Below are 13,113 nucleotides of genomic sequence, written 5' to 3' on the forward strand. Positions count from 1 at the left end.
AGCCCTATAAACAGGTTTTCAAGAAGAGTGTAATAATACTTTAGAGGCTACTTAAAAATCAATAACATGTTTCCCAAAATGAAGGCCCTAACAAGAGAATATTTGGGGTGGCTTCTCTCACCAAGTAAACACATTCCAGAATGGGAAAGGATGATGGAGAAAATGAAGCTTTTCCTTCTCTCAACACTGCCAATCTCTTATAAACATCAGGCAAAGGACAAATTCACCCTCTTGGGCCTTCAAATCTTTTACGAGTGCATAATGAATAGTTCTAAAATTCACATTGTAAAGAGTTGCAGGGCTCCCCTGGCGGCGCAGTGGTTGAGAGTCCGCCTGCCGATGCAGCATGCCGCGGAGCGGCTGGGCCTGTGAACCATGGCCGCTGAGCCTGCGCGTCCGGAGCCTGTGCTCCGCAACGGGAGAGGCCACAGCAGTGAGAGGCCCGCGTACCGCAAAAAAAAAAAAAAAAAAAAAAAAAAAAAAAAAAAAAAAAAAAAAGAGTTGCAGCAGATAGTCAGTTTCAAAAAAAAAAAAAAATTATTTAGAATGTCTCTAAACCAAGTTGAAAAATAAAACCAGTGAGTCCAAAGGGAATCACTTCAACTGATTGTTTTAATGTAGACCAAACAATAGTGTAACTGAAGTTTTCACTTTTCCACCAGTTGTTTCAGATTAGAAGTCTTAGTTGATGCTAATAAATTCTGATATAAGCCTGTATTTCCCTCCTCTCTTCACTCCTCCAGGAAACCTAATGACTTTTCTCTTCATAACCATTATATAGCTACAGATTTAAGAAGGCGGGGACACCACTGCTGGCGCACGGTTTCATAAGTTGTCCACATCCTTATTTTACCTCTTTAAAAAGAACTCATATAAAGCCCTGTACATAAAAAACAATGGTTCTATTTCACTCTATACTGGACAAATTACCATGGGATCTGAACTCAGTATCAAATACCACACACCCAGAAAAAGATCAGAATTAGGCCCAAGGGGAATGGGTCCTACAAAGTACCTACTATGTGTCAGATTCTCTGTAGACATTTTGATTGATCTCTGTAAACAATGCTACAAGTAGGTCTGGGAACACAACACACAAACTCACTAGTTACGTACTGTCTTCTTGTTTCACAGGCAAAAACTGAAATCAGAGGGGTTAGGAAATTGCCCACAGTTACACAGTAAGTGGCAGAAATGGGATTTCATGTTGGATATGTTTTATTCCAAGTCTTGAAAAATACAAGTAGCACTTCCCAATAATCAGAGCTACTCGAGAACAGAGTAAGGCACTGCCACACATTGTGGACGTGGTGCAAAGCAAAACCCCTGCAGTCCTTGTCTTCCTAGAGCTTTAACGCTTCCAGGCTAGTTAACTTGCTGGAAGATCTCAAGCAGAAGGTCCACACCCACCCGTCTGCCTGGGAAAGATGATGAAGAAGAAATTTACTTCGAAGTGTTAACCAAATCTAAGGTCTATGAATCTGTAGACTGGACTATAAAATTCACTGAAAGCTCCACGAAGCCAAACCACTCCTACTCCTGTACCCCAAGACCTACCCCAGCTACTCTCCATAATTAGCTTAATCAGGTACAGCTTTCACTCCCAAGAGGCACATCCAATTTTACTTGCAATGCCATTAAAACTAGGCAAAAAGAATAGGAAGGAAATGAAAAGGATACTTTTTCTTTTAGGCCCCCAGCCCACTGCTTTTTGCCATTGTTCAAATATACTCATCTATACACTAAAGAATAAAGACTCCCTTTTCCTGATGAACCCAATTTTTTAAAAGGCTCACTGTTGAAGAGAAGAGGCAGTATATAAAGGAACTACCAGGATATTCGTGATTTTATCAGGTACTGTAATTGAATCTGTGATCACCAGCCACCTGATGCTAACGAGACTGGTGATTTATTGTGATGGAAAATAGTTTCTGAATGAAAGCCAAATAAACAGAGACCACTGCTGGCTTTGTGGTTGCCAAGCATACACCCACCAGAAAGTTAAAAAGAATACTCTCTGGCCACCAGAACTTTACCCATCCTCACTAGCGCCATGACATTTATAAATATGACATAGGTGATATAATAGAGCACCTTTCTAAAGCTCTGAATTTAAAATACAACATACTGAATTTCTTTTTAAGTTTGAGAGATTTAAAATGCTGTCATGTCGGAGAACAATGCTCCCATCTGAGCTATTTATCTGAAAAGAAAAATCTGAGTGACCTGTTCTCCTCGAAATAATGGTAGGATTCTTTTATCTCTGCCATACTTTTTCCTGCATAACATGACTTCAGTCTCTCAGAAAATAGCAACTTTTAGTCTCTTTTGCCACCACTCAAGAGTCTCTCTTTTTCCTGCCACTCCAAACTTCCAATCTTTCATCTGATCCTTAAGGACCTACTCATCCTTTAAAAATATTCAGAAATTCTCCTTTACCCCTTTCATCTCCCTGATCCCTTCAACAGCTTCACCTGTCCATGTACTTTAGGCCTGAGTTATACTGGGCAACTTGCTACCCTCCAGAAGCGCCACAAATTTCCATCTATCAATTTCTTTGCCCTTTGGTTTTGGAGGCAAATAATCCAGCTACCTGCTATAAGACTTTGTAAAAGTTATATGATCTCTTCAACCTTAATACCTCATATAAAATATTTTAGAAGTAATATCTACAGTGATATATATATATACACACACACACACACACACACACACACAAACACACACACAAAATGGAATACTACTCAGCCATAAAACAAATAAAACCTTTCCATTTGTGACGACATGGATAGACCTTGAGGGTATTATGCTAAGTGAAACAAGTCAGAAGAGAAAGATGCCATATGATTTCACTTATATGTGGAATCTACAAAAGAAAACAAATGAACAAACAAAGCAAAACTCATAAAGAGAACAGACACTCATAGATACAAAGAACAGACTGGTAGTCGCCAGAGGAGTGTTGTGGGTGGGTGAGATGGGTGAAGGGGGTCAAGAAGTACAAACTTCCAGTTATAAAATAAACAAGCCATGGGGATGTAATGTACAACATGGGGGCTACAGTCAATAATATTGTCCTGCATATTTGAAAGTTGCTAGAAGGGTGCATCTTGAAAGTTCTCATCACAAGCAAAGAAAATATCTATATTATAGAAATGTAATAAAACGTATGTAAAGTACCTGATACAAATAAGGAACTGAAACCATATTTATCATAATTAGTAGCAGCAGTATTATACCTACCTACCCTGAATGTCTTTCTCCTGGGGAATAGTACCAGGGAGCAATAGGGAATAGAGTTAAAATATATAATAAATAAATGAATGAATGAATAAAGGAAGGAATAAAGAGTTAAAAGCACCAGCTTTTGAATTATCAGTTGAAGTTCAATCTAGCTTTGCTATTAACAGTACAAACCTGGAAAAACTACTCAACTTCTGTGTGCCTCAGCTTCCTCCTCTATAACTGGGGATAACAAACTCACGAGAAGATTAAAAAAGATAAATGCTTATAAATCATTCAGCACTGTGCTAGGTCCAGAGGCCATGTTTTTATAGTTACTTCTATCATTAGAGTGTCTTTATTAAAGTAATTATGAGAAATCAAAGTGTTTCTTCTGGGACAGAATCTGTTACAAACTTCACATTAAAGTTAAGCTTATCCTTTGAAAAGTAAATTAGAAGAATCTAAAGCTAAGTGACTTGTCTAAGATCAACCATTATGGCAACTGACTCAGGACAGCCAAAATCAAATCAAGGTACCTTGGCGGTAACTCAGGAGGAAGGATTAAATCATGATTATATTAAGTAAACATATCTGCTAATCCCAGAGTCCTAATTTATCCCTCTCCTCCATCTCCCTTTCCCTTTTGGTAACCACAAGTTTGTTTTCTATGTCTGTGAGTCTGCTTTTGTTTTGTAAATAAGTTCATTTGTGTCATATTTTAGATTCCACGTGTAAGTGATATCATATGGTATTTGTCTCTTTCTGACTTACTTCACTTAGTATGATAATCTCTAGGTCCATCCACGTTGCTGCAAATTCTTCTGCCCATTTTTTAATTGGGTTGTTTGCTTTTTTGATGTTGAGTTGTATAAGCTGTTTATATATGATGGATATTAATCCCTTATGGGTCATATCATTTGCGAATATTTTCTCCCATTCAGTAGGTTGTCTTCATTTTGTCAATGGCTTACTTTGGTGTGCAAAAGCTTTTTAGTTTTATTAGGTACCATTTTCTAATTTTTTTAGTTTTATATCTTTATTGGAGTATAATTGCTTTACAATGTTGTTAGTTTCTGCTGTACAACAAAGTGAATCAGCTATATGTATACATATATCCCCATTATCTCCTCCCTCTTGCTTCTCCCTCCCACCTTCCCTATCCCACCCCTCTAGATCGTCACAAAGCATCAAGCTGATCTCCCTGTGCTATGCAGTAGCTTCCCACTAGCCATCGATTTTACATTTGGTAGTGTATATATATCAGTGCTACTCTCTCATTTCATCCCAGCTTCCCCTTCCCCCACTGTGTCCTCAAGTCCATTCTCTACATCTGTGTCTTTATTCCTGCCCTGCTATTAGGTTCATCAGTACTGTTTTTTTAGATTCCACATATGTGCGTTAGCATACAGTATTTGTTTTTCTCTTTCTGACTTACTTCACTCTGTATGACAGTCTCTAGGTCCATCCACTTCCTACTATATATATAAAATAGATAAACAACAAGGTCCTACTGTATAGCACAAGGTACTATATTCAATATCCTGTAATAAACCATAAGGGAAAAGGATATGACAAAGAATACGTATATATGTATAACTGAATCACTTTTCTGTACAGAAGAAACTAACACAACATTGTAAATCAACTATATTTCAATTTTTAAAAAATGGTCAGGAGAACTAGACATTTTTCCAAAGAGGAAATGCAGACGACCAACAAGCACATGCAAAGATGCTCAACATTGCTAATCATCAGGGAAATGCAAGTCAAAACCACAATGAGATATCACCTCACACCTGTCAGAATGGCTATCATCAAAAAGAACACAAATAACAAACGTTGGAGAAGATGTAGAGAAAAGGGAACCCTTGTAGACTGTTGGTGGGAATATAAATTGGTGCAGCCACTGTGGAAAACAGTTTGGAGGTTTCTCAAAAAACTAAAAATAGAACTACCATATGATCCAGCAATTCCACTCCTGGGTATGTACCCAAAAAAATGAAAACACTAATTTGAAAAGATCATGCACCCCAATGTTCACAGCAGCATTATTTATAATTGCCAAGATATGGAAGTAACCCAAGAGTCCATCAATGGACGAATGGATAAAGAAGATGTGATATGTGTGTGTGTGTATATATATATATATATATATATATATACACACACACACAATAGAATGTTACTCAGTCGTAAAAAAGATTAAAATTTTGCCATTTGCAGCAACATGGATGGACTTGGAGGACATTATGCTAAGTGAAATAAGTTGGAGAAAGACAAATACTATATCACCTATATATGGAATCTAAAAAATACAACAAACTAATGAATATATCAAAAAAGAAGCAGACTTACAGATATAGAGAACTAGTGGGTACCATTGGGGAGGGGGGAGGGGCGATATAGGAGCGGGTAAGTGGGAGGATACAAACAACTGGGTATAAGACAGGCTCAAGGATGTATTGTGCAACATGAGGAATATAGCCAATATTCTGTAATAACTGTAAATGGAAAGTAACCTTTAAAAATTGTATTAAAATTTTTTTAAAAAAAGAAAGAAAACATATACCTCAGTCATTACAATCTTTCTGAAGAAACAGGCTAGTGGGAGGATGGTGAACATGGCAATTGTGATAGAGGATTCCAGGAGAAAATGTGGGCATTTCTCTCCAGCACTGCTTAGTGGCCTACGGAAAAGAGAACCCTGTCTTTGTTCACCATAAATTTAACTGGAGACAGAGCTATCAGATCATTGGAGCTTGGGAACTTTAGCTATAAAGATCATCCAACGAACCCATCATACCATGATTCCTTGCTCATCCAGCAACTTCTCATTATAATCTGAATGTTGCAGTCACATAATCTCCAGGAAGATGATAGGCTGATCAGAGGAGCTAAGTACCCAGTCCATTTGATTAGTTATATTTCTCACTATAAATTAACAGGGCAGTTAAAGCACATTCTCTCCCAGAGGACAGCTGTGCCTGATGGACTGGGAGCCAGTCTCTGTGCTAAGAATTTGCCCAGAATTGCAGCAAAGGCACCAGCCTGGGTAAGCCGTAGATCTTCCCCAGGTAGTATCTAAGCTCATCTCATAACTTTTCTTCTAACTGTGAGAGTACAGCTTGCCTTTGCTTGACACATGCTTGGTCTTCCTCTCTATTTTGTTTCCTAATTCAATGCTTCAGGACTTTACAAACTCTGTTCACTATCCCTCTACTACTCTTTATGATTCCTTTCTCTCTTCTATTTCAATGAGATTTACTTTCATTCCATTTTAGTAATTAAATACTTCAGCTACACCCCTTCCTAGAACCACACTGCCTCTAAAAAACACCACCTCTTACCTTTTTCATTTGCTCACTCACTTCTGCTGGACTAGCTCTTAATGCTCCTCAGAATATCCTGTCTTTCTAAACCCCTATCCATTCTCCCACTCCAACCACACCAGTCAGTCTGGAACCCAGAACTCCCACCCTAGAATCCCATGCGTCACCTCATTTTTCCAAGCATCTTTTTTGCCAAGCTCCATTCTCGGGATTGGCAATCTCTTGCTGTTCGCTCTTCGGCTCTGTTCTGGCTGGTTGAGCGTAGGAGAGGAGACCACAATTCACCCGCTAACTGAATCCACTAAAATGTATACTTTCTGTATTCTTTTGAGTCATCCTGTTGCTTGACAATCCCACCTTTCCATTTCTTCTGCCTGAAAGTTTCCATCAAGTCTTTTCTACTTTACTCAAAACTCCAAACTGCACCTTATTCCCTATCCTCTTTAGCACATGTCCTCACCAACTATTTTATAAAGAATGTAGAGGCTGCATTAAATCTTTCAATGATCTTTCTGCAACATTGCCCATTTTCCCACTGATGAATCTCAGTAGAGGTTTTCTTTCCTCTAGCAGCGTTTAAATTTTACACCTTTATTCTTGCGCCATGTCCATACTTTCTTTGCAACAATGCTCCAATATTTGATTGTTTGGTCTCAATCGTTCCATCTCGAGGGACTACTACTTCCTTCTACTTCCCCTAATTTTAAAAATAGTCAGCAGCACTATTTACAATAGCCAGGACATGGAAGCAACCTAAATGTCCATCAACAGAGGAATGGATCAAGAAGATGTGGGATATATACACAACGGAATATAACTCAGCCATAAAAAAGAACAAAATAATGCCATTTGCAGCAACATGGATCCAGGACCTAGAGATTGTCATACTGAGTGAAGTAAGTCAGAAAGAGAAAGACAAATATCATATGATATTGCTTCTATGTGGAATCTATAAAAAGGGTAAAAATGAACTTATTTACAAACCAGAAATTGAGTCACAGATGTAGAAAACAAACTTATGGTTACCAGGGGCAAAGAAGGTAGAGGAATAAATTAAGAGATTGAGATTGACATATATATAAAATAGATAGGGGCTTCCCTGGTGGTGCAGTGGTTGAGGGTCCGCCTGCCGATGCAGGGGACACGGGTTCGTGCCCTGGTCCAGGAAGATCCCACATGCCACGGAGCGACTGGGCCCGTGAGCCATGACCGCTGAGCCTGCGCGTCTGGAACCTGTGCTCCGCAACGGGAGAGGCCACAACAGTGAGAGGCCCGCGTACCGCCAAAAAAAAAAAAAAAAAAAAAAAAAAAAGATAACTAATAAGGACCTACTATATAGCACAGGGAACTCTACTCAATATTCTGTAATGACCTATACAGGAAAAGAATCTAAAAAAGAGTGGATATATGTATATGTATAACCGATTCACTTTGCTGTACACCTGAAAATAACACAACATTGTAAATCAACTATACTCCAAAAATTTTTTTTTAATCCAATAAATAAATAAGGCAGGTCTGCCCTGATTTTAAAAAAACTTCTCTCAAGCATGATCTACTTCTCTCCCTTCTTGCATCACTAAGTTTTCTGAAAATTTGCCTTCAAATCCTTAATATCTGGTCTCTCTTTAATCCTCTGTATCATCCCTTTATAGCTACTATTTTACTAAAAGGATTTTCCTAATTGCCCGATGCAAACTTTTTCCATCCTGATTTTCCTTAATTCTTCTGTGGAGTGGGCCTTCCTCTGACACTTTTCTCATCATTAACCAACACAACACAGCAGTGTTTCCCTTTTTTAACCTGTATACGTCTTTTTCTCTGGATTGTCTTCCTTTGCCTACTCTGTGGTTCTATATATAATTCTACCTCCTCATCTATCTAAATTGTCCCTCACAGTCATGTCTTTCCACAATTTAAAAAAAAAAATCTCTTTCATGTTGAAAACTCTCAAATCTCTAACCACATGCACAACTTTTTCACGGGGACCAATCCTCACATCCCAATTATGCAAGGCCCTTGCCTGGATCAAGGTCAAATCAACCTGCTCAAAAGCAAACTCCTCATCCTAGCCCTGTAATGGTCATGCCACCTAGACTGAAAGTTTCCTTTTCACCCTGATTCCTCACAGCAACTCTTTCCTCACACTCCATTGCCAAGTCTATCATTTCTACCATTCTAAACTTTACAACCATTTCCCCCCCTAATTTCACAGCCACTAACCTAATTACCTTATACCTCTCCTCTTGGAAAAGCTGACCAATTTGCTTTTCAGTCTCTACTCTATTTTGAGCAGAGATACTTATCTTTCTTTAGCCGAGATTTGAGCGAGTCACCCCTGGCTCTGAGGTCTAAGAGCAGGCTCTCCATTTTCTCCCAAATTAAGTTACCATTCCTTTATCATATTCATAAGGTCCTCTATACTCTAAGACCAAGCTTTTTATACTTTTATTTTTTCCTTTCCTTGCCAGTTCTTCCATACACATTTTACATTTGTATAACAAACGGTAACTTACAAGAATATAAGAATATTACAAAATATAAGGTCACATCTAATTGTCCTAACTTTCCTACGTGACACTTATCTCCCTTTTACAGACAAAGAACCACATCTCCATATATACAGTCAACATTTAAACCAAACTGGTCTACTGAATGTTTAATGCTTCCTCCAATCCACAGTATGGCTAGTGCCTTTCCTTCTGACATTAAATGTTCTACAAATTCCCGTCAACCAATGTCTCACCTGCTGTGTGAAGTCTTGCCTGATCTACTACTCAGGGGTGAGTCTTCTTTTCCTTGAGCTTGTACCTCATTTAGAACACATATCCTACTCAAACTCATTTTACATTTCACAGTCTTATCAGTTTGAATATATTATAAATTTCTTCATGATAGGAACTCCAGCTTTTTATATCTCTACAGAACATAGCACCATGCTTGACACATAGTTGGAACACAATATTCATGGAAGGAATGGATCAAGGTAAAAATGTACCACTGACTTTAAAAAAGAGATTACAACTGACTTCATACCACTAGGCATATTGCATAAGGCAATTAAACACACTGTATATGATCAAACAGAAGATTACATTTTATTCTTCCCAAATTATCCCTCTGTCAATGTATGTGCAGGTTCCTGTAAAGCCTCTTACTTACAGGACACATGCCCCCCATGTTATTTTGAGCAAAGTACTCTTTGGAGAAGATACATTTGCATAAAGGAATATCAATCATTGGAATTTTTGTATGTTTAGAGAGAACCCTTCCTGAATCAGTAAAAAGAGAGGTAAATAAGTCACAAAGATTTAATTATATTTTGTGGGGCATGATCAGCCCAAGACAAATGTTAGATATTGCTGTAAGTAAGCCTTAAAAAGCCCTTTACAGAGACACAATTATGCTGTACAGATGACAAATAACCTACAAAAGTATAACCATCATAATATTAAGTTATAGTTCGGATTCAATGATAGTATCACTCACAGATTTAATGACTGCTCAAATCATGAGGCCAAAGTAGAAATGTATGTTTTTTAAAAATGTGTGAAATGACTCAAAAAGTGGCATCAAGGGATACCAAATGCATATGTAAACAGAAAAAAATTATTACATGAAATATGAAGGTGCAAGATAGCAATATTCCCAAATTTATATATTTTATATGTCTTATTTTACACATATAATTGAATTAATAAATTAAAGATTACAAGCAGCCATTCAACTCTTTCTTCTTTATCTAAAAGTGTATATATCTACCTTTGGTTAATACCCATTTGGAAAACGAGGTATCATAATCTGGAATATAATTATTATTCCTCTAAAACTTTAAAGTCATCCTCTTTTACTTAAAAGAGAGTAGAAAAATATTAACTCTACAAATTAGCAATACAACCTTATGAAAACCAAATCAACATACATAGACTAAACTTGAACTTAAGGGTATACATAGCCAACAAGAAATGATATTCAGTTTCAAAACTCATTATTCACAGGACGTATAGCATATTGGAGTAGCACTGTGCAATGATTTATGTTGAGGTCTGGACTAGTTGACTTTTTTTGGTAAAAGAAATGATACTTGGTAAGTGATGGCTGCTCCATTAAAATGTCTCCTGCGATTTCACTTTTTTTTTTTTTTTTGCAATTCTCATTCTTACCGCACAAGCTCAGGTTTCTAACACACGAAATCTGGGCAGATCAGATGAGCCTCCATTTTGCTGCACATCTCTCCCTCAATCCAATCTATCCTTGAAACTGCTGCCAGATTCATACCTAAAACACTTGCACCGTATCAATCCCTCACTCAAAATATTCAGTGGCTTCTCTACTGGCTCCAGGATAAAGTCCAAATTCCTTAGCCTAGTATTCAGGGTCCTTCACCTCCTAGTTTGGCTCTAGAAGATCCTTCCAACCTTATCTACTATCAGTTCCTCTTCAGCTCAACCGGTCTCCTCCCAGTCTCCCAAACGATCCTACCTTTGTTCGTATTGGTCCCTCATTTAGAATGCATTCCATCCCTTCTCAACCTATTCAAATTCTACCCATTTCCCAAACACTCAGCTCAGATTCCATCTCCTTCTTGAAGCCTGGCCAGACCTCAGCAAGCTGAAGAGCTCTTTTCTCTGAACTCTGAGAGCACTTTTGTTTGGATCAGTGGCTTCTAACCTTCTTGAGAATGAAGCCCTCTTTCTAACACCAAAATATTTCAGAACCCAAATGATAGCCTATTTTTAATCTGTTGATTGAGAAAGTACCTGATGACAAAAACCTACTGTGAATTTTCAGACAAGAAAATTTATATTTTCATAAACATAACAGAACGTCCATATGTGAAAAAGAGTTAAAGATGTATGTGACCTATTAATTTCCTCATCCTTCCGACAGAGCTCTTTGCACAGAATTTGCTGACTTTCTGCAACTCCTGGGATCGCTAAGCCACAGACTGGAAATCTCTGCCTTCATAATTTAATTGACACATGACCTTTCAGTTTTTGCCAAATTTTTTTTAAAAAGTCTTATCTCCCCCAACCAGACTGTGAGCTTTTAAACGCAGAGGTAGTGCCATACTTCATTGTATATGTGCTATAACCTGGCAGAGTGCTTTGTACACAGTGAAAACTAAATAAATGTTTCCTTCCTAGGACACGTGAAGTATCTGAGGTTCACTTTTTTCACCAATATTTTATTACAAAAATTTTCATACATACCGAAAAGTTGAAAGAATTATACAGTGAACAGCCAGAAACCTACCACCAGGATTTCACCATTAACATTTTAATCTATTTACTTTTCCACATCTATTCCTCATAAAACCATCTTATTCTACACGCATTAAAAATAAGCTGCAGACATAATATAGTTCCCCCAAACACTTCAGCGCTCATATCATTAGAGTTCATATTTGTCTATGGTCCTTTTTTCTTTTAAGTAAAATATATATAATGAAACACACAAATCTGAAATGTGCCATTTGATGACATTTAACAGATACCTACATTTAGATGTCAAAGTGGGATCTAAACATTTTTAGTGTGTTTTAAGATCGGAAACATGGCACAACGGCCTGAAAAGGCTGTTCCTATTTTAAGAATTGAGTTAGCAATACAACAGTCTCAATTTATGGCATAGGCAATATTTACATAGACTTTTCATGTGGAAGAGTAGTCACTTTAAAAATAGCTTATATATATTAAGCATTTACCACACGCCAGGCATTGTGCTAAGCACTTTATAAGCAATAGCTTATTTGCTTCTCGTGGCAACATCATGAGATATTTATTGTAACTGTCACATTTGAAAGATGAGGAAACTGCAGCTTAAAGATGTTGAAAAACTAGCCTAAGGTCACACAATTAGGTTTCAAATTTCTTTGATTACCATACCTTTTATGAAACCACTGAAAAATCAAACGTTGTCCAATTAGGGTTTTATCATCCTTAATCATTCCTCTGACAGAGATCTGAACAATCAGTGAAGGGCACAGCAATAAGAAAGTCCCAGAAGAGCAGGGCATTGAACAAAAGTATATCACTGTATGTTGCATATTAGCGGATGGTAAAATAAACTAGTGTATGAAGATTGGAAGCAGATGAGCTTGCTTGGATTCATAACCTCAATCATATCAATCTGGAAAAATGGTTTACTTGCCTAAAATGTAATCACCCTACCAAATTTGCATCTCAGATCATACCTTTTCCCATTCTTCACCAAATCACAGGAGCGCCCAGACCTAAAACCTACCCTCACTGTGTATTAATTGAGAAAGTACTCATTGTGTACCACAGGTACTCAGAGTACCTGCAAAGGCTATTAAGAGATGTGCAGATCTCACAAGGGAAGGAAACATCTTCTCTTTCCATGGAAACACTGCAGTATCCCGCCAGTATGCAGTAGCCGTATGTTTGCTTTAAAAAATATAACATGTATTATTCTTTAATAATAGCTGCTATTCTTTGAGCATGTAGTATGGCAGTGACTGTGCTTAGCATTTTAGGTCTGTCCCTGCCTTTAAAGAACCTTGAGCCTCTACTAGGTGAAATACACCCAGTGAAAA

At 37.6% G+C, this 13,113-nt stretch overlaps 1 protein-coding gene across 11 annotated transcripts in view; it reads right to left on the reverse strand.

Moving 5' to 3' along the window:
• Positions 1-13,113, reverse strand: part of EYA1 (EYA transcriptional coactivator and phosphatase 1) — a 328,133-nt gene that overhangs the window by 139,990 nt on the left and 175,030 nt on the right. The gene's annotated exons all lie outside the window — the stretch shown is intronic.

This window comes from Kogia breviceps, chromosome 17 (genome assembly GCF_026419965.1).
Source record: "Kogia breviceps isolate mKogBre1 chromosome 17, mKogBre1 haplotype 1, whole genome shotgun sequence".
In the NCBI taxonomy this organism is placed as follows: domain Eukaryota; kingdom Metazoa; phylum Chordata; class Mammalia; order Artiodactyla; family Physeteridae; genus Kogia; species Kogia breviceps.